General features: G+C 40.6%; 1 long non-coding RNA gene across 5 annotated transcripts in view; it reads left to right on the top strand.

Annotated features, from left to right (window-relative positions):
• LOC112133760 (uncharacterized) overlaps window positions 1-23,249 on the top strand; it is a 303,317-nt gene that overhangs the window by 272,247 nt on the left and 7,821 nt on the right. For 3 of the 5 annotated variants that reach the window (XR_010140368.1, XR_010140369.1, XR_010140367.1), the window contains one exon: window positions 141-353. This is a non-coding gene — a long non-coding RNA (uncharacterized LOC112133760). Of the gene's footprint in view, window positions 1-140; window positions 354-1,410; window positions 1,537-11,380; window positions 13,045-17,978; window positions 21,720-23,249 lie in introns of those variants that run through there. The other 2 variants (XR_010140365.1, XR_010140366.1) reach the window with 2 other exon arrangements.

Raw genomic sequence — 23,249 nt, 5'->3', positions numbered from 1 at the left:
CTGAAGATGCCCACTCTTCAGGACCTTAGTTAGCCTTGCAATAAATGATTGGGAAGGATATGGTGCTAGCTCTCCAAAGATCTGGAAGGGACTCCATTCTGTCCCATGATATTATTACCCGTTCTCTGTTTCTTCTCCAGTTGTCAGTGACATGAATCTTTGCTCCCTTCTTCATGGAATATTTCTGATCTAATAGCCCCTACATTTCAAAAGATGGATATAAACATCAGATGAATATTACAGGAAAGCTGGATTGCTCTGCAGTGAGTGAAACATGGAAAGGCCTTTCCCCACCAAGCAGTAGGCCAAATTGTAACAGTAAGATGTATTCGAAATAAAATGGTTCATAGATCAGAGGTGATCCTGTCTTTTTTAAAGCGTGAAAGTGTTCCTTCTGCAGAATGAGGCTCAAAAGAGGAACATGAATAATTTGATATTTATTATGTTATGATCTGCTTTAATCCATTATATATATATGAAATAGTGTGTGTATATATATATATGTATAGATGATACAGAAATATGATTCTTTAAAAGGCTACATATTTAATATTCTTTCACTCTTAGCCCAGAGCAAAGCTGGTTTCTTCCTGCAGATAAATCATCCCCAGCTCTGGAGTTCTGTATAGTCGACTTTAAATAGTCACTTGGTCTCAGATTTTGCTGGATTTCCAGCGTGATAGATGAAAGGATGCTGCACTTCTTACTCAACTACATCTCCTCTTTTACATTTCAGGCCATACATTTCCATTAATTAATGCACACTGTCGTCAGCTCAGTCTTCCATCTTCTTTAATCATTTCAGCACCTGATTCACAATTTTGCTTCCCACACCACCTCTGACAACATCCTTGTACTGGTCAAGTTTATGAGCATTCTGGCACCTTACCATTTAACACATAACACCTTGTGTTGGTAAATATATTTTTATCTCCCTGCACATCGAAGTACAACTTGGCATTTCCCATACAGAAACCATAATGATGCACTGCAAATAACTCAAGCTTCACAAATATTTGCTCTGACCCAATGTGTGGCAGGGCAATTTTAATCCCGGATTCACCATCCTTACCATTCCCACCACCTTTGAGCCTCTCTAGAGTCCAGCATCTACCAAGGCTGTGCTAGTAGAAGAAGGCTTTTGAAACGTAATCAGGCTGGGAAGAAAATGCACTTTTATTTTAGGAAAATTCAGGAGAAATTGGCAGGAAGCTAATCTCAGTGCAACACGTCTGCTCATCCCTTTTTCTCTCCTGCAGAGGCCAGATCACTATGAGGGCCCTGCTGTCCTTGCCAGCCTTCAAGCAATCAACGGCTCTTGTCCAGCAGTGGCTCAAACTCCTGGCCATTCACCCCAGGGACAGAAGCCAGTGGAGGGAGCAGTCATTGTTATTTACTTTTCATTGGCAGGTGGTGACCAGATAGATATAAACGGGCTGTGGAAAAAGAGAATGCATGGCCAAAAACGGTGGTACTCTCTGTCCAAAAACTAAGGCCCTATGACCATGAATGAAGCCAGAGGGCAGGTAGGAACAGGTAAGAGAAGTTATTTCCAAATCACCGTCCCCCTTTAGACTTTGAATGTTTTGAGTGTTTCATTAAATAGTGTTACAAGTCCTCTAAGATTCCACATAAACGTTTAGCCAGCCAACAGTTAAGTCTGTACCTCCCAAGGCAAGTGATGAATGTTGAGATTATAATTGTGAATGGCACAATCTCAAGGTCTAGGTGAAGTACAATGTTGAACGGAAAAGGACTAAAAGAGGAAAAGAAGACATTTCCAGAAGAAGGTGCCAAAGTAGGGCTCCAGGCCAATTTGTTGAAAGCCAACTTGTTAAAATTAACTTGATGAATGACCAATTTACTGACTCATTGAGAGTTTTTGCTTATGTTTGAGTTTAATTCCTACCCCTGCTTCTGAACATGACCCTGCCTCTGTAACGAAATAGTCTGGGCCAGCTTCACAGACAGGGACAGGGTAAGTATAGGGAGAAGATGAAAAGAAAACCTTCTACACATCCTTACAATCTCACAAATTGGACATTTGGCAAATTGTTTTTCAGTCAATTGACTTGCTTCCCCAAAGCACAGCTATCTTCTAATTGTCTCTGTTTTCTAGCACAGGTTCCTGCTGCTTTCACATGCAGTTAACATAAGGAGGGATGACATTCCCAAGAGCACGCACATATGCACACCACAAGGTGACATGTGCACACCTGTATCCACAACCCACTTACTGGGTTTCCGTATAAGGTGAAGAAAGCCTTCTCAGAAGTCATCCCCTTCCTTCATGCTACAATCTTGCCTTATGTTAGGCTACCTTGGGAAAAAAACATCACCAGAATTCTGGTGCTCAGTAGGTCTTTTAGTCATCATAATTGAGTAATCAAATTGAAGACTAATTCCAACCTGGATCCCCTCTCTAATTTTCTTGGCTGTAAATCTATTCAGGCTGCTGTAAAAACAAAACAAAACATACATTGGGTGGCTTATAAACAACAGAAAGTTATTTCTCACGGATCTGGAGGCTGGAAAGTTTAAAATGAAGGTGCTGGCAGAATTGATGTCAGGTGAGGGCTCACTTCATGGCCCATAGACAGCTGTCTTCTCACTGCGTCCTCAGCCAGTAGCTGGCAAGGGAGCACTTGGGGGCCTCTTTTAGAAGGGCACTAATCCCATTCATGGGGGCTCCACTCTTGTGACCTAATTACTTCCCAGCCTTACCTCCGGATAGCATCACATTGAAGATTAGATTTCATCATATGGATTTTGGGAGAACACAAACAGTCCACTGCAGGTCCGCAGTGCCTATAAAAGTATCAGTCTATGCAAAGGACATTGTTCCATCAAGTCTTAAATATTTTCACTGCTACGCTCTACCGCTACAGTTCCGTTTTCTTTAGCTATTATTCACTCTTATTCTTTGTTGCTTATATCAAAACTGAAGACCTTTGGAAAGATCCTTAAAGGGGTCTGAAAAATTCAAGAGAAAAAGACACAGGAATGCAAATTAGAACAACAATAAAATATGAAAGGAACTCTACTGGCATTGGCTCCTAACCATTGGTGAAAATGCAAATTGGCTCAGTGCTTCTGGAAGACCATTTGCAAATACATGCTGAGTAGCTTTAAATATCCATTGATCTTTAACTTTTCTTTTAGAGATTTTTCCCAAGGAAAGAGAAATGTATGTAAAAGTTATTGTCCTAGTGATGTTTACAATAGTAAAACAGAAAAAAATAGTGAAAATAGCTTTAATATCCATCCTTATTAAATTAACTGAATATATTTTGTTACATTTATATGACATATGATAATAAACACTATGCAAATACTTAAAATTATCAAAATATTTTAAGTAAAGAAAGCAATAGATTGTTAATCTATGTATAATACTATAACACTTTCTAGTATAGCATATAGAATACTACAAAAAGATCCTTACTTGATATACTAAATTAAATAACAATTATCGCTTGGCTAAGAGACTGTAAGTGCAGTTTATGCTTTTTCTTCTAGATCTATATTTTCCAGATTTTTAAGTTAACGTGTCTTCAGTGAAGGAAGCCTGGTTTTGAATTCTTATAATTCTTTTAAAAATAATTTCATAATTGTTCTTTTAACAAAATTAAGAAAGCAAAGGGATTAAAAAAGCAGCCTTATTTACCAGAAATAATCCCATTGTACCTTTTCTCTCCCTGTTAAGCACAAATCTTCTCTAGAATACAGAAATATTCTAGAGATCACTGACGCATTTGAGGGAAATTGAAAACAAAACAAAACAGAACAAACAGAAGCCTTAAACAGTAAAATAACAGCAAGATGAAACTGATTTAAGACAATCAAATAACGTCGTTTCCTGTTCATTCTCCAAACACAAGCTTTCTCTCGCTTTGATAGGTAGAATGAATCTGGGAAGGGATTGGTGTCCTCTCCTCTTCCCTCCTTCCGTCCGTTTCTCCCTGGCTCCCTTTTAAAAGCAAATTGCATTGAACACAGCAGGGAGGTCTGATGGGAGGCACTGGTGGGGCTCCTTGCTGCAGGATGACAGGACGAAACACACACAGCAGGGGAACATACACAATGAGCATCAAACCCCTAGCACCGAGAAGGCATAGAGGGGCTGTTCAGGAAAGGGTGCCTATGATGACTATTATTATTTAGTCTTAAAAAAACAAAAATGAGGGCAGCCCCTTTTGGAAAACAAACATGAGCACTGAACCAGTGTCACTGGGTTCACAGGCAGCTGCCAGCTGCACGCAGCGGCAAGTCAACCAGAAACTCAACTAAGCAGTTTCCAGGATTTCATGGGAAGGATGACGATTCCTGAGAGTCCGTGCTCGCCTCTGGGGAAATGGGCCACTTGGGCCCCAGATGTGCGGGTCTTTTCCGGACTCAGGCCTGCGTCAGCATCCCTGGCCCGCGAGCCTGCGCCCTCATCGTTGCATAAGAGTCTGTGTGGCCTCGCAGCCCGCGCGCTTGTCATCGGCGCCCCCTGCTGGACACACAGAGAAATGGCGCCTACGCAGCCATCTCCTTGCCCCAGGCTGTCTCCACTTTTTTTTTTTTAATTTTTTTTTTATTATTATTATACTTTAAGTTTTAGGGTACATGTGCACAATGTGCAGGTTAGTTACATATGTATACATGTGCCATGCTGGTGTGCTGCGCCCATTAACTCGTCATTTAGCATTAGGTGTATCTCCCAGTGCTATCCCTCCCCCTCCCCCCACCCCACAACAGTCACCAGAGTGTGATGTTCCCCTTCCTGTGTCCATGTGTTCTCATTGTTCAATTCCCATCTATGAGTGAGAACATGCGGTGTTTGGTTTTTTGTCCTTGCGATAGTTTACTGAGAATGATGATTTCCAATTTCATCCATGTCCCTACAAAGGACATGAACTCATCATTTTTTATGGCTGCATAGTATTCCACGGTGTATATATGCCACATTTTCTTAATCCAGTCTATCATTGTTGGACATTTGGGTTGGTTCCAAGTCTTTGCTATTGTGAATAGTGCCGCCATAAACATACGTGTGCATGTGTCTTTATAACAGCATGATTTGTAGTCCTTTGGGTATATACCCAGTAATGGGATGGCTGGGTCAAATGGTATTTCTAGTTCCACTTTTAAGACATTATTTTCTCCCTGTGCCACCGTGAGAGGGGAATTTTCTACAGAGAAGGAAAAGAAATAAACCTTACCACTGGAGCACAAAGCATACCCTGGAGCCCCAGCCAATATATGATTTCCATGGGAGGAAGGGCTGATTCTCAGCAGTTTATTCACACGGGCTTCAGTCCTTTCCTTACACCCGTGCACCTGCAGGACAGAGAGGCCAGGCCTCAGTCTGACAAAGCAGAGAAGGGACCAGATAGGATCTCTCAGTGCATGGAGGAATGTGAAGGGGCAGGGCTTGCAGTCTTCTCATGCTTTTAACTCTACATCCTGTCACAGAAGCAGAAAGACCCAGAGAAGGTCGAGATGTCCTCAATTTCCTTCTTTTCTACTTACGCCTTTAAACATCTCAGCAACTGCCTGTCACATCTCCAGAATTACATCGGCCTCCCTTGAAGTGTAAGCTATTACCCTCACCTAGCCATACAAATTTTATTTTATTTTATTTATTTTTTATTATTATACTTTAAGCTGTAGGATACATGTGCAGAACGTGAAGGTTTGTTACATAGGTAAGCATGTGCCATGTTGGTTTGCTGCACTCATCAACTCATCATTTACATTAGGTATTTCTTCTAACGCTATCCCTCCCCCAGTCCCCCACCCCCAACAGGCCCTGGTGGGCAATGTTCCCTTCCCTGTGTCCATGTGTTCTCATTGTTCAGCTCCCACTTATGAGTGAGAACATGCAGTGTTTGGTTTTCTGTCCTTGTGATATTTTCCTGAGAATGATGGTTTCCAGCTTCATCCATGTCCTGCAAAGGACAAAGGACATGAACTCATCTTTTTTTATAGCCATACAAATTTTAGAGATATTTAGACCTGCCTCAAAATCTTCTCTGCTCAAGCGTTAGGACTCCTGAGCTTGGGTGGGCGGCAGCCCCACAGTTTCTCAAACCACCATGCACACTCCCTAGAGAAAGGTGGTACCATTATTGTTCAGCTGAGAGAAAGTTAGTCATGCTACCGTCTTCTCTTTGCTCTGTTTGAGTCAGATGTGCCACATCTCTCACCTGAGCAGTGGCTAAATTTGTGGTCAGTGGGGCTGAGCAGAGATGGAAGGGCTATCAGTCCTGTGCAGGCCAAGGGCACAGGCCTGCTGGGAGGCTTTCCTGGGAGCAGTCCCTCTGAAGTGTTCAGGGTAGCCTTGCCTTTTAATTGTAGTCCATGTTACTCATGCCCTCATCTTCTCATGGTTCTCAGTCTTAGCTGCACTTTCAGAGCACCCAGGGATCTTTTAAAAATCACTGATGCTCAGGAGCTGCCCCAGACTCATTCATCTGAAATCTCTGGAGATGGGACCAGGGCATTGCATCATTTTTTTTTTTTTCTTTTTTGAAGATTCTCAGATGAGTATAATCATAAGCCAAGACTGAGAACCACTGCCTTCATCTGTCTCCCCGAGCTTGTAGGGTGTGACCTTAAACAAAGTAGGAACTCAGTAATGAATTCTGATGAATGAATGAGTGAGTGACTATAAGAATGTATGAATGAAGACTGAGAAGGGAAAAAAACAGATGAATAATCCTTTATGACAAATATGGAAAAAAATTGTGATTAATGAATTAACTACTAACTAAAAGTTAGCCATACAATAAAAGCAGTCACCAAACTAGAGATGGACCACTCAGTGGATAGGCTGAAGGGGATGAGCCAAGATATCAAACATTGATGGGAAAATGCTTCAAAGGGACCTGTGTTTATTGTTGGAACTGACCTGTGTTTATTGTTGGAACTGGTCTGGTAAAATTCTCCCTTTGGAAGACAGCAGGACAGGGAGGAGGCAGAGAGTGGGGAAGTAATTGAACTCATGTAACTGACTAAGAAGAGGATGGCAGTGTTGCCCCTGTTTCAGGGAGTCAGGCCCACAGAGGCCCTTGCTGTGCACACAGAGCGTATGGAACTCAGAGTTCCCTGAGGTGACTGAGGCAGAGATCAAGTTGCGATGTGCTTGCAGAAGCAGGACACGAACCCACCGAAGAGGCTCGGGAACAAGAATACATATGTGAGAAGTCTAGGCAAGTCCAGTCTCTCACTCTAACTAGAAGGTGAACTCTTTGAGACCAGAAATAATATCTTTCTCCGACCTTTTCTGAAAAGTTTCTATTTCTCCAAGTATATGGGAAGGGACTGGCTTCTAAAATAAGTGTAAGCAAGAAGGGAACCAACAGAAAAATTAAGGACAGTGTATTCATCAGGATTCTCCAGAGGGACAGGACTAATAGGATAGATGTATATATGAACGAGAGTTTATTAAGGAGTATTGACTCACATGATCACAAGGTGAAGTCCCACAGTAGGCCATCTGCAAGCTGAGAAGCAAGGAAGCCAGTCCGAGTCCCAAAACCTCAAAAGTAGGGAAGCCTGCAGTGCAGCCTTCAGTCTGTGGCCAAAGGCCTTAGAGCCCCTGGCAAACCACTGGTGTAAGTCTAAGAGTCCAAAAGCTGAAGAACCTGGAGTCCAGTGTTCGAGGGTAGGAAGCATCCAGCATGGAGAAAGATGAAGGCTAGAAGACTCAGCAAGTCAAGTCCTTCCACGTTCCTCTGTCTGCTTTTATCCTAGCCCTGCTGGCAGCTGATTAGATGGTGCCCACCCAGATTGAGGGTGAGTCGGCCTCTCCCAGTCCACTGATTCAAATGTTAATTTCCTTGGGCAACACCCTCACAGACACACCCAGGAACAATACTTTGCATCCTTCAATCCAATCAAGTTGACACTCAAATATTAACCAACACAGATAGAATGCAAATTCAATGAGTTTGCAAATTGGTATAAGATTCATACAGTGAAACGTGGTAACCATCTGGGCCAGGATATGGCTAGAAGGAAGCCAAGTGGTTAAGTCATACCCAGAAGGAAAATCAGTCACAGGGTAGGACTAGGTTGGCTCTCAAGGAATTCTATCTCCAGGGTTTCAGCTCATCAATTTTCACAAACAACTAGCATGGTTTCTTTCCTTATTATTAGAGTCTCCATATTCAAAATAGAATTAATAACAGAGTTTCCCACCAAAGCTGGCACAAAGCAATGTATCTTATTGCCCACTACACAAAGGTTTGCTTTCTAATTCTAAAGATCCAAATCTCTCCCTAGCTAACATTTCAAATACAGCTGGTTTACTTACTGCTTTGGATTTGTCAGATAAAAGCTAAAGTTCTGGGAGACAGTTATTTTTCTACCCTGGGGGACGCTGGGGACTTTTGGTGAGGTCTTAGATACTCACACATACTCTTTAATTTGCCATAAATTATTAGCCTGTTTCAGTCTAATTATTACATAATTCTTCCACTGTTATAATACAAATTCTGAATGCTTATATGATGCAAAGCTTCTTCCTTCCCCTAGCATTGGCCTAACCAGGCCCAAGAGACTGGGGGGAGGTTGGAAGCACAGTTGGCTTTCTCCCTACTTCCTGGCTACACATCTTTCCTAACTTGCTGGTTACTTTTTAAAAATTCCTCTGGAATTAGGTCCAGAGTGACAGATGAATCTGGAGAAAGGGTGAAGGGTTAGAGGCTGGTACACATGTCATCCAGTGCTGGTGCCCTCTGGCCAACTAGATGGTCAAAGCTCTCCTGTGGGATGTTGGTTGTGAATCTTTGGTGGTCCTTGACCTGCAGCTCCCTGGAAGTGGGAAAGGTGTGTTGCCTGCCATCTGGCAGTCGGGTGTGATGCCCAGCTCAGCCACTGGACTCACAGTACTCCACCCATCTCTTAACAGTTGCTATGGACTACATGTCTATGTTCCCCAAGAATCATATATGGAAGCCTAAATCTCCCCAGTATGATGGTATCTGCAGGTGGGGCTTTGGGGAAGAAATTAGGTCGTGAAGGTAGACTCCTCATGAATGGGATTAGTGCCTTCATAAAAGAGATGAATGAATGAATGAAGAAAATGTGCAAGCATGCTCTCTCTCTCCATATATATGTATATAATGCATTGTATATATGTAACAGACTATTATTCAGCCTTACAAAAGAAGAAAATCCTGACATTTGATGACATGGATGAACCTGGAAAATATGCTAAGTAAAAGATACAGAAAGACAAAAACTGTATAGTCTCGTTCATACATTGAATCTAAAAAAGTCAAACTTACAGAAACAGAAAGCAGAAGGTGGTTGCCAGGAATGCTGGGGGTCTGGAGGAAATGAGATGTCTGTTAAAGGGTACACATTTTTTCAGTTGTAAGATGAATAAGTTCTAGAGGCCTAACGTGTACCATGGTGACTATAGTTAATGTATAATTGAAATTTTCTAAGAAAGTAGATCTTAAGTATTCTCATCACAAATTATAAAAAAGTAACCAAGAGAGGTGATGGATATGTTAATTCAGTTCATTGTGACAATCACTTGGTGATGTGGTTTGGAACTGTTTCCCCACCAAATCTCATGTCGAATTGTGGTTCCCAGTGTTAGAGGTGGAACCTGGTGGGAGGTAATTGGATCATGGGGGCAGATTCTCATGAATGGTTTAGCACCATCCCCTTGGTGCTGTTCTTGTGGTGGTGTATTAGTCTGTTCTCATGCTGCTAATAAAGACATGCCAGAGACTGGGTAATTTATAAAGGAAAGAGGTTTAATGGACCCACAGTTCCACATGGCTGGGGAGGTCTCACAATTATGGCAGAAGATGAGGGAAGAGCAAAGTCATGTCTTACATGGTGGCAGGACAGAGAGTTGTGCAGGGGAACTTTCCTTTATAAAACCATCTGATCATATGATACTTATTCACTACCCTGAGAACAGTATGGGGGAAACTGATGATCAGTTATCATCCCCATGATCAATTATCACCACCTGGCCCCACCCTTCATATGTGGGGATTATTATAATTCAAGGTGAGATTTGGGTGGGGACACAGCAAAACCATAGCAGATGGTGAGTGAGTGCTCACGAGATCTGGTTGTTTAAAAGTGTGCAGAACTTCCCACCTCTCTCTCTCTCTTGCTCCTGCTCCTGCCGTGTGAGGTGCCTTGCTCCCCCTTTGCCTTCCACCATGACTGGAAGTTTCCTGAGGCTTCCCCAGCAGCAGAAGCTGCCATGCTTCCTGTACAGCCCACAGAACCATGAGTCAATTAAACTTCTTTTTTCTCTATAAATTACCCAGTCTCAGTTATTTCATTATAGCAATGAGAGAACTGACTAATACACTAGGCAATGTACATGCATGTCAAAACATCACGTTGTACACCTTAAATGTATACAATGTTTGTTTGCCAATGATAACTCAGTAAAGCTGGAAAAAATAAAATGTGAATGAAGTCAAATGAATAGAGAGGTAAAAGGAGTAGACACAAGACAGCTTGCCTCCTTGCTCTCCCTCTCTGCTCTCCACCATGTGAGGATGCAATGAAAAGATGGCCATCTGAAAACCACAAAGCAGATCCTCACCAACATCTGATCTGCTGACACCTCCATCATCTTGGTTTCTCAGCATCTAGAACTGGGAGAAATAAATTTCTGTGGTTCAAGCCACACAGTCTATGTGGTATTTTGTTATAGCCGCCCAAGCTGACTAAGACGGGGTCATATTGTGGCTCCAGGCATTTCCTATGAGTGAGTCTTTTTTCCAGATGATGTCAAGTCAACTTCTCACTGTGTTCACACTTCTGAATATCTCCGTCCTTTTCCCTGCTGAGCTGAGAGGAAACTTGCTCTTTAATGCCTCTCATTCTGCTATGTGGGGCTTGTGCACATGACCTCTCACCTTTTGACTTTTCAAATATCTCTCAGAATTTAGTCCACATGTTCCCCATACTCCAGAACACACAGGCCAAACTCTCACAAGAGTTTCCTTCAAACTCCTCTCACTTGGGCTTAAGCGGCGGGGTGGGGGCAAATCCACTCATCCCTTTCCCTATGTTGCGAGGATTCAGACAACACAAAAACTAACTTCAGATAAGTTCTCCGGACCTTTCCACCTAACTTCTCATACAAGTTGCAAGTGAGGTCTAGCACCTCACTTTAGAATATCAAGGGTGCTTGGCACCTGCTGTAATTTAAAAATATTTCTATAACTTTTTTAAACTCCTCCTTTTAATAAGTCGAGTCTAATTCCCTTAACTTTGAGTATAGACTGGTCTTGGTAAATTGCTTTTAGCAAACAGAATACAAAGGAAATGATGTATGAGACTTCTAAAATTAGCTGGTAAAAGGCCTTTTGACTTCTTGCTTGCTCTCTTTTTTCTATCTTAGATCATTTGCTCCAGGAGAAGCTGGTTGCCATGTCTTGAGGACAGTAAACTCTCTGGGGAGGTTCCTGTGGTAAGGAACCAGGGCTCCTGGTAATAGCCTCTGAGTGAGCCACCTTGAGAATGGATTGTCCAGCCCCAGTCAAGCTTTCAGATGACTGTAGCCCCTGCCAGTGTCTTCACCACAATCTCATGAGATCCCAAGCTACAACCACTCAGTTAAGTTATTCCAAAATTCCTGACTCACAGAAATTGAGATACAGAAGAGGTCACAGTTAAGATCTTGATGTTCTATCTTGACCCATAATATAGGAACTTCACCTTTTGAGAAGCATCAGGGAGAGCTGCCTGTGCCTGGCAGAAGCTGCCCATGCCCCACTGATAACCCACAGTACTTCCTGTTCTGCTCAGTACTCCTGCTTCTTTCTACAAACAACTGTGATTCTCAACCTGGGAGCTTCCTCTGGCCGCAGGAGCCTGCTCACCTGATTGGGACACCCCAGCAGTACTAGTGAGTTATAGCTTCCAGGAGCAGCTCTCTTCCCGCAAAGGAAAGGGTTGGCAGAAAAGTACTTCAGCTGCCTCTGCTAGTGTGTGGGGCAATGTTAAGACATGCTCCACACAGTAATGCAGGGGTCCCAGCAAGATGGAGCCCCACTTGTCCACAGTAGTAACTTGCCCATAGATGCCTGCATTGACTTTCTTCCCTGCTGTGCCTTTCTTTCCACTCCCCTGCCAGTGCTTCCTGGAATCATCTCCCTCATCAATCTTTTGTTCCCAAATTCTCTCTGAGTCTGTTTCTGAGGAAACCTAACCTGAGTCATCGTCCCTCTTCCCTCCCTCACATTCTCTTCACTGGGGGAGGATGGATTGAGTTGACTGGCAAATTCGGGAGAAGGAGTTTGCATCAGAGTGCGTGACTCAGCTGAGGCTGGGCTCTGGTTCTTCAGAATGAAGTGCATTCAGATTCGATGTGTATCCTGTCTCCAGGAAGCCCCATGCTCTGCTCATCTTAGCATGATTACTAAGGTACACTCTGCCCTTGCAAGGGGAAGGCCTGAGATTTGCCATTGGCAAGCTCAGTGTGAGTTGGATGTTTTATGTAACCTTATTGTGGATATAGATCAATCCACGCTTTTCAATTCAGTCCTCTCTCTAATAAACTGCTGTCACGAGCCCCCATTTGTCTAATTATTATCTATTTTCTTAAGTTGTTTTAGTGCTCAGTAAAGAACAGATTTGTTTTTTTTTTTTCATTTTATGACCTAAAACTTCACGTACATGTAAAACATAGGAGGAACGAAAAGTCTAATGTATAAGCAATTTCAAATGACCTACCAAATTCATTGTAGAACATTATGCCAATTAGCAGTTTTTTGTTTATAAAAGGAAAACTCAATAATCTCCAGTAAAGGATCATGTTAACTGTCTCAGGTAACCAAGTCCTATAAAAAACTGAAAGGGGAAAATCATTAACATGGCAAGAAACAAGTGTGTAAGTCATGCACATTTGCATCTAATGCTGTTAGCAGAACCCTCGTTCATAGTTCTGGGATGATGTCAGGATTTTTAGCTTCATGAAATGAAACATTTCTTTTCTTGGTGTGAATTTTTTTTTTTTCCCGCACAAAGAAAAGTCCTTAGTCACAAGCTTCTGAGTATTTTTTAGTCAAGATGGTGTTTAGCATTTACTTTTTAGCTGCATTAAGCTAAATTCTACTGCACTCCCACACATCCCCACTACCATTTCCTCCCAATCACCAAATAATTAGAAGTGATAGGTAAATGGATAAGAAGTTTATTAAAATAAAAAGAATGTTTCCCACTCAAAATTTAGATTTTCTTTGAAAGAAATGGAACAGAAATGCACAGTAGAAACTAGAGCGGAATCTGTGGACATATTGGCTTAGAAGGACAGAATCAAGTATTTGAGTTCTGTGGCATGATAGAGACCAAACACACCCTGCAGAGGTAGGGAATATAAGCCAAAGTCATGGTGCCAAGTTAGAGGTTGGGGTGGAATTCTTCCTCCTATAAAAGACGCCTTCATCCTACATCTTATTAGGCTGAGACAGGAGCCTGCTCACTGTCGAGGGCTATGACTTGTGGAAGCTATAAGGTATGGAGGAAGAATGTGGTACAACCAGTACCTGGAACAAGACACTTGCCCCCTCCAAGGACAGACCTCTGATCTCTCTGGTATAATTTCTGGAGAGAAACACTAAGCTGACAGGATAAGACCTGGGACAACTTAGAAGGAAACTGTAAAACAGCCATGCTACATGGGGAATAGTGAAGGCAGAGACAGGGCAAAAGTATTTACATTCAAGTTAAGCCTGCAAACTAAAGATCTACGGCTATCAAGCAAAAATATTGCTAAGAAAGGCATCCAACAAAATCAGCATGGAAACTCGACAATTTATTGTCAATGAGATGCAAGTAATAGAACACTCTGAATAATATTAAAACGTAATTGTGGGCCAGGCGCAGTGGCTCACGCCTGTAATCCCAACACTTTGGGAGGCTGAAGCAGGCGGATCACCTGAGGTCAGGAGTTCCAGATCACCCTGGCCAATATTGTGAAGCCCCATCTCTACTAAAAACACAAAAATTAGCTGGGTGTGGTGGTGCACGCCTGTAATCCTAGCTACTCAGGAGGTTGAGACAGGATAATCACTTGAACTCAGGGGGCAGAGGTTGCACTGAGCCAAGACTGCACCACTGCACTCCAGTCTGGGCAACAGAGCGAGACTCTGTCTCAAATAATAATAATAATAATAATTGTGTTTAATATATAGACATTGTTTTAAGAACTTTACATGTATCATATCATTTGATAAAAGCAATAACACTATAAAGTAGCTACTATTACCTTCATCTCACAAATGGGGATACAGGGCAGAGAAGTTAGGGAACTAATTCTAGGGCTCACAACTTGTCACTGTGAGTGCAGAGATAACATATGCAACAAGATCAAGAACTTATAAACAAGAACAAGAAAGTATGAAATTAAAATATGAAATTGTGAAATTAATAGAAAGAATAATAATAGGTGCATATAGAAAAGAACTAATTGTAAATCATGTAAATATTTTGAAATGATGGTCAAGAAAATATCCTCAAGAGAGGATAAACTTCCACTAGACATAACTGAAGGACAATTTAGTGAAGTAGTAATGAGTAATTTACTTAGAACTTGGCATGGCAAGACAAATCAAATATATGTGAAGCAGATGTTAACAGTCATGGTGAATAGAAAGAGGGACTCCAACATGTATCTCAGAAATTCAGACACTAGACACTTGAGAGAATGCCTAAGAAATCACTATTTGAAGAGGTAGCAGCTGAGGAATTTCCAGAAGCAAACGGAGATGTAATTTCTTAGATTAAAAGCACATACTGAGTGCTGATCAGGATAAACAGAAATGCTCTCACACCTATACATATTGGAATGAAACTGCAGAACAAGGATGAAGGTAATATCTTAAAAGCAGCCAGAGAGAGAAAAAAATCATGTTATATAAAAAACAATCAAGATTAGACTGACATCAGGCATCTTATCAGCAAACATGGATGGCAAAAGTCAATGAAGTAATATCCTTAAAAGGCCATAGGAATTCAACCATCTCCCAGAGTTCCCTATGTGGTCAAACTCTCCTTCAAGGGTGATAAAAGGTCTGAGGAAGTTTGCAACTGTGGACTCTCACTGAAAACATTAGTGAAGCGTGTACCTATTAAATACTAATATAAGAAAAAAAGCCCAGAGGAAATGAGTAGAATTCCAGACAATGCAGTGAGCAGGGAAATTGTTTAAACATATCAGGAAAAGCTGAGCTGTATGTATTCATGAGCCTTGCTAGTCTGTTAAAATGCTGATATATAACAGTCTTCAATTATACATCCCTGCAGGTTTTTCTGAGAGATGAAAGTCAGTTATTTTGGTTAAAATTTACAATAAAGACTGTATTAGGAGCAATAGTGACAGAGAAATACAAGTGTGGTTATGCTACTGTTTTTAAAGAAAAAGAATAGTTTTATACTAGAGTAATGCCAATTTGTCCTAGAATATGAAAGAGCTTAGTGAAGAAAAAATCTTGGAGAGTAAATTTTACTTGCCTTGTTGTATAATACCTAAGTCAAAAAGAAGTCATAATATAGTTTAAAATTGTGGCAAACTAAAATTTTGGATGAACTAAATCTAATGAAATCTCTGCATATCAGCATACCTACAACATACATCTAAGTGAAAAAAATGATTTTGTAGGATATATAATGACACCATATATATTTAATTTTGAAACCATGGTAAACATGGGTAAAACTCATATAATCATCACTTAACTCAAAAATAGATTAATACCATCATCTCAAATTTCTACTTTTATTCCCCGAGAAACTCTCTAATTCCTAAATGTAACCACTATTCTAATTTCTAACACTATGGTTTTGTTTTCAAATTTTATATTAATGAAATCATCCAATATGCATTCCGTAGTGTCTTCATTTTGTTCAGCATTAAATTCATGATATTAATGTTTTTGGTTTGGGTTCAACTATCTTTGGAAGAAATTGCTATCTCTCTGTCTGTCTATCACCTGTTTATTTTGAAGTCATATTTTATTAAATTAGCCAGGATACCTGAAGCCTATCTTAATAACAAAAGGTTAATAAAACACCTGGAAGATCTCAGTGAATAAACACAAATTGTTTATTTTCCATTTATACAAAATCCTTCTAGGTCAGGTGAATCTTCATAGTTATTGGCCTCCAAATGTGACTTGGAGATCCACACTGCTTGGATCTCACAGTTCTGACATTTCAATACGTGGTCTCCACATTTGCTGCCAATGGAGAAGCAAAGTGATATGGCTTGGCTGTGTCACCACCCAAATCTCATCTTTATTTGTAGTTCTCATAATCCCCGCATGTTGTGGGAGGGACCCAGTGGAGATAATTGAATCATGGGGGTGGTTTCCCCCATGTTGTTCTCATGATGGTGAGTTAGTTCTCATGAGATCTGATGGTTTCATGAGAAGCTTCCCTGTTCGCTGGGCACTTATTTTCCTTTCTGCTGCCATGTGAAGAAGGACATGTTTGCTTTCTCTTCCACTATAACTGTAAGTTTCCTGAGCCCTCCTAGCCATGCTGAACTGTGAGAGGTTTAAATCTCTTTCCTTTATAAATTACTTAGTCTTGCATATGTCTGTATTAGCAGCATAAGAATGGACTAATACAGTAAATTGGCACCAGTAGAGTGGGTTGCTGCTGTAAAGATACCCTAAAATGTGGAAGTGATTTGGGAACTGGGAACAGTTTGGAGGGCTCAGAAGAAGACAGGAAAATGTGGGAAAGTTTGGAACTTCTTAGAGACTTGTTGAATGGCTTTGACCAAAATGCTGATAGTCAAGTGGACAATAAACTCCAGGCTGAAGTGGTCTCGGATAGAGATGAGGAACTTGTTGAAAACTGAAGTAAAGGTGACTCTTGTTATGCTTTAGCAAAGAGACTGATGGCATTTTGCCCCTGCCCTAGAGATCTATGGAATTTTGAACTTGAGAGAGATGATTTAGGGTATCTGGCAGAAGAAATTTCTAAGCAGCAAAGCATTCAAGAGGAAGCAAAGCATAAAAATTTGAAAAATTTGCAGGTTGACAATGCAGTAGTAAAGAAAAACCCATTTTCTGAGGAGAAGTTCAAGCCAGCAGCAGAAATTTGCATAAGTAACATGAAGCCAAACACTAATTGCCAGGACAATGGGGAAAATGTCTCCAGGGCATGCCAGAGACCTTCATGGCAGCCCCTTCCATCACAGGCCAAAAGGCCTAGGAGGGAAAAATGGTTTCCTGGGCCAGGTCCAGGGCCGCCTGCTATGTGCAGCCTGGAGACTTGGTGCCCTGCATCCCAGATGCTCCAGCTGTGGCTAAAAGCAGCCAAGGTACATCTTGTGCTGTGGCTTCAGAGGGTGCAGGCCCCAAGCCTTGGCAGCTTACACATGATGTTGGGCCTGTGGCTGCACAGAAGTCAAGAATTAAGGTTTGGAAACGTCCACCTAGATTTCTGAGGATGTATGGAAGCACCTGCATGTCTAGGCAGATGTGTGCTGCAGGGGCAGAGCCCTCAAGGAGAACCTCTGTGAGGGCAGTATGGAAGGGAGATGTGGGATTGGAGCCCTCACACAGAGTCACCACTGGGGTACTGCCTAGTAGAGCTGTGAGAAGAGGGTCACTGTCTTCCACATCCCAGAATGGTAGATCCATTGACAGCTTGCACTGTGCACCTAGAAAAGCCATAGACACTCAATGCCAGCCTGAGACAGAAGCCAGGATGGGGGACTATACCCTGTAAAACCACAGGCGTGGAGCTGCCCAAGGCTGTGGGAGCCCAACTCTTGCATCAGCGTACCCTGGATGTAAGGCCTAGAGTCAAAGGAAATCATTTTGGAACCTCAAGGTTTAATGACTGCCCTATTGGATTTTGGACTTGCATGGGGCCTGTAGCCTCTTTGTTTTGGCCAATTTCTCCCATTTGGAATTTTGGTATTTACCCAATGCCTGTACCTTCACTGTATCTAGGAAGTAACTATCTTGCTTTTGATTTTACAGGCTCATAGGTGGAAAGGACTTGCCTTGTCGCTGATGAGACTTTGGACTTGGACTTTTGAGTCAATGCTGGAATGAGTTAAGACTTTGGGGGACTGTTGGAAGGGCATGATTGTGTTTTGAATTGTGAGGACATGAGATTTGGAAGAGGCTAAGGGCAGTGTCCCCACCTAAATCTCATCTTGAATTGTAGTTCCCATAATCACCACGTGTCATGGGGTGGAGCCGGTGGAGATAATCGAATCATGGGAACACTTTCCCCCATGCTGTTATTGTGATTGTGAGTTATCACGAGATCTGATGGTTTTATAAAGGCCTTCCCTCTTCACTGGGCACTCATTTTCTCCTTCCTGCCACCATGTGAAGAAGGACATGCTTGCTTCTCCTTCTGCCATGATTGTAAGTTTCCTGAGGCCTCCCCAGCCATGCTGAACTGTGAGTCAATTGAACCTCTTTCCTTTATAAATTACCTAGTCTTAGATATGTCTTTATTAGCAGTGTGAGATAGGACTAATACACAAAGGATTTGAAATCACAAAGGAGCTGTTTTCTGCTCCACCACGGAAGTCTCACATGCATCACATCTATTCACATCCATTTGCCACAACTAGACAAAAAGTCCTTTTCTTAATCTGCCTAGAGATCAAGAAGTATTATCTCTGGATGCCTAGGCAGGAGAGGTGAATCAGATATTGGTGGGCACTAGTGTGTTCTATGATACATACCTTAATAAAAATAAGTTTCAGATAAATCTAAATATACATTAGAATACTGTAACCACAGTAGAAAAAAAATTGGCTCCTTTTTGTGATAAACTAATGATGGTAATTGCAGCCTATTTAAGCAAGAAAAGAAACTGATCTGCCATAAAGAAAGCAATGATGTATTTAACTACAAATATGTTACAAAATATTAATATCCATAATGGACAAATGAGCTCCAATAAATGGATAACAAAAAACCAATAAGCCTGTAGAAAAATGGAGAAAATATATTTGCAGAATATTTATACAAGTGGTAATGAAATTGACAATGATGTTTATCATCAGCAGTAAACAGTAAAAAGTTTCACCCACCAGGACTACAGAAATTTTTCAAATGGATAATTTTCAGAATCAGCAAAGTTATAGAAAAGTAGGTACCAGTTGCACATACCATTGAAGGAAATGTAAAATGTAGTTACCTTGTGGAAAGTAATCTGATATACTATCTTAAAATTTTATCCATGTATGTCCTATAATTCAGCAATTCCATGTTGGGGAATCCATACAAAGAAATACTTATACACATGCAGAAGGAGCTAAGTTTAAGAAAGCACACATTTCAGTGGGTTGTGGTGTCTCACCCCTGTAATCCCAGCACATTGGGAAGCCGAGGTTGGTGGATCACCTGAGGTCAGGAGTTTGAGACCAGCCTGGCCAACATGGTGAAACTCTGTCTCTGCTAAAAATACAAAAAATTAGCTGGTGTGGCAGTGGGTGCCTCCAGCTACTCAGGAGGCTGAGGCAGGAGAATCGCTTGAACCTGGGAGGTGGAGGTTGCAGTGAGCCGAGATCACACCACTGCACTCCAGCCTGGGTGACAAGAGCTAAAAGAAAAAAAAAAAAAGAAAGCACACATTTCAACATCGTCTTCAATGGTATAAAATCATGCTAATTTAAAAATCCATTAATAAGGACTGGTTAAACAGTTTATAGTTTATTCACTGTATGTAATTCTATAAGTTACCAAAATCATAGGCTTACTGTAAAATGATTTTTCAATTAGTAGCTTTTCACCATAACTTTTTTTGGGTAATTTATACCACTTTTTGGATGACTCTTCTTGTTTATGCTTTCACCTGAAAACATACAAAATAAATATAATCTAAAAATAATATTTTTTATTTTAGACAAGAACACACTCAGAAATTTTCTCAACACAATTTCTATGCAGAGAAGAGATGTGGGACAGATTTGAATTGCTGTCATACTTGTATGAACCCAAGACATTTTCCAAAACCAAGGATAAAGACAGCAATTTCTATGACTCTGGCATTTTACATACATGCACTGTTTGCAAGTGTTCTTGTGTTCTGTGCCTTAAACTTTCTCTGTTGCAGCTTATGAACTGAACTGAATTAAAGATAATCGCAAGCCCACAATTGTCTCAAAAAGTGAAAAAGTAAATGTTATAGAAAGAAAAGTGGGAAAAACTTTAAGCATGAAATAAAAGATGGTTGTGATAAAAGAGGACTGAAGAGGGAAAAGGAATGAAAGTTTCTGCCATCCTTCATGGCAGCCCACTCCACTTGGTATGAGATACTGCCCCCCTGACTGAAAGTTAACTGCTATACTCCCTCTGCTTTCTATAAATGACTCCCTGTGCCTTTCCTTCACCACACAACTCATACTCTCTTCCTTCCTAGTGAGTCCACTAAGCCTTCATTGCATTATTACATTTATTTCATTTATGAGAAACTGACTTTATTTTACTTCAAATTGTTTTTTATTGTTTATATGAGCTTGGTTTTATTGTCATTCTATTTTTCTCCATGAAAATAGAGAAAAATAGGGTTGAAAGTTTAGGTTGGGTGGAAAGGAATTATATGTTTTCCCACTAAAATTGATGTAAATATTGTTTTCAATTGAATGATTTTACACACTGGCACAGTTTCAGGTATGTTGCTAAGCAGGAAAGTTGTTAAGCAAAGCATGAATGTATTCAGGAGATGTATGCAGAATGACATGCAAGGTTATCTATGATTGCTGAGTGAGAAAGAGCAAGTTGCTGAGTATTATGTAAGTATGATCTCACTTTTGTAAAAAAAAAAAAAAGAGGCCTGGAGTGATCTGAAATGACCCTATTAATAGTGATTATGTCCAGGTTTGTATTGCATACTTGTCATTTATTACAGGATCTTGAGACACAATGCAAAGGATCACATCACAGCTCTGTAACTTGTTGACTATAAGATTTTGAGCAACATAACACCTTAATCCTTAAAATTGCTTAAAAAAAATCTGAACATCAGGAATATTCTACTTCACAGGGTCATTGTGATAATTAAATGTAGTAATCAATGACAATAGTGCCAGATACAGTAGATAGCCTACACTTTGCAGCTATTATTTCTATCTATCTATCATCTATCTATTAATATATATCATCTATCTTTAACTTATCATCTATCTTGTTCAGGTTTTAAAAATGAACATGTATTAACTTTGTAAAAAATTAAGGCTATAAGATGTGCTGAGCTTTTGGAATAGATTTTCCTGTACTATATATGACTGCCAGTCGGAGAATTTGAATAAGCGTGTAAATTTGACTAAATCTGAATAAATGTTCATTTGATGGGACCATAGATTTGGGGGTCTAGCACTAGTTCTGTTTCTACACTCCTGCTGCTGCCTGACAGAGATGCCTCTCTCGTTTTGGACTCCAAGGTAAAGTAAGCCTTTTCATTTTGTGCAACATAATTAAAAATGACAAATGGAATATATTTTTTTCTCCATCTAACGCATATATAGCTACCATTTATTAATTCTTATTTCCTTCTTATGTTGCTCTTTGTTGTCATTTTTAAGGGAAGAAGAGACTGGGTCACGGGAATGCTTTAATGTGGAAACCCTGAATTCATTCCACACCTCTGCCTTCTGGGGACAAAGGTAAATGAGGCTGAGTAGTGAAGTGGGAAGTTCCTGAAAATGTGACAGCAAGCCTCTGTCCACTGCCAGACCGAAGACAGGGAGGCGCTCATCGGTAAATTAATGGGTGTTAAAGGGAAGCAAAATAACACCAAGATAGACTTAGATGAACTACCCAGTGGCAACACTCTGGTAGAGTGCAGTCTAATTAAGTATTCAAAGAGCACAAAGTGAACAGACCTTCCTTCCTTGAGATATAAGCAGGTGTATGTCTTCTAGCAATTGTGAGGAGGAGACGGATAGAAGTGAAAAGTAAAAGGAAGAATATGGGAGAACTAAGGGAAGGATATTGAATCACTGCAGATTTATACAAACAGCTTTTATTTTCTGTTTTGCTAATGAAAAAATTTACATAATGAAATTTAATTTTGCTGGGAAATGAAGTAAATTAATTTGCCACATCAAACTTTTTTCCTCCTTGGGTTTCTTTGGTTTTAAGTCTTTACAGATTATGATTATTCTGGGTGCTCCATTACTCAGCATTGCATCTGAGGCCTGGGAATCATTTCACACCTCAACAGATCTTTAAATGTAGCATCAAGCGATTTCATAATTAACTTGTCTTCACTCTGTGTCTTAACACACAAAATTCCAGCCAAATTAAAGTGTAACAGATGGGAAAAGTCACTTGGAAAGGAATGCTAATTAAGTAGTTTTAATTTCTCTTTGAAAGCCAGGATTAATATACTGATTTCAAATAATTGAGGATGTGTTTCAAATGCTTGGTATGTGGGTTGAGAATTCAAGGAGCAATCAGTGCTTCTTTTGAGGCTTTAACGAAAATCTTGCCATTCCAAGTGTTTCTTTATCATCCTCATGGTTTATCATCACCCTCCTAAGCTCTTGTTTGTGCCTTGAACTTCTCATTGTGAGAGCAGCGGCGACTACTGACAACCTTGTGCTTGCTATAATTCAATTCATACCAAGGGATAAAGCGAGCAAAACATAGCTGGTCAGGGCAAATCTCAATAGAGCCCAAGCCCCTCAGGGACAGAGCCAGTCAGCATTCTGCTATAGTATAATGTCACATCCAGGATATTGACATTGATACAATCCTTCCGTAATACTCAGATTTCCATAGTTTTAGTTGAACTCATTTATGTGAGTTTATTTAGCTCAATACAATTTTATCATCTATGTAGGTTTGTGTATCCACCACCACAGTCAATATACTGTGCACTTCCAACACGACGAGGGTACCTTGTGTGGACCTTTATGACTAAACCACACACCTTCTTCCAAACCCTGGCAACCACTAATCTGTCCTCCATTTCTAAAATTTTGTTATTTCAACAATGTTATATAAATTGGGAGATACAGTCTATAACCCTTTGTGATTGGCTTTTTTCACTCAAAATAATTCCTAGAAGATTTATCCAACTTGTGGCGTGTATCAATAGTTCATCCCATTTCATTGCTGAGTACTATTCCATGTTGTGTGTCTATGTATCTATCTGCATCCATCCATCCATCCATCCATCCACATACATATGTACACTACAGTTTGTTTAGTCATTTAACTATTGAAATACATTGGAGCTGATTCTTATTTTGGGCAATTACAAATAAAGCAACTATGAACATT

Source organism: Pongo abelii, chromosome 5 (assembly GCF_028885655.2).
Source record: "Pongo abelii isolate AG06213 chromosome 5, NHGRI_mPonAbe1-v2.0_pri, whole genome shotgun sequence".
NCBI classification, from domain to species: domain Eukaryota; kingdom Metazoa; phylum Chordata; class Mammalia; order Primates; family Hominidae; genus Pongo; species Pongo abelii.
The sequence above is the reverse complement of the archived record's forward strand: the minus strand, read 5'-3'. Positions and strand labels throughout refer to the sequence as shown.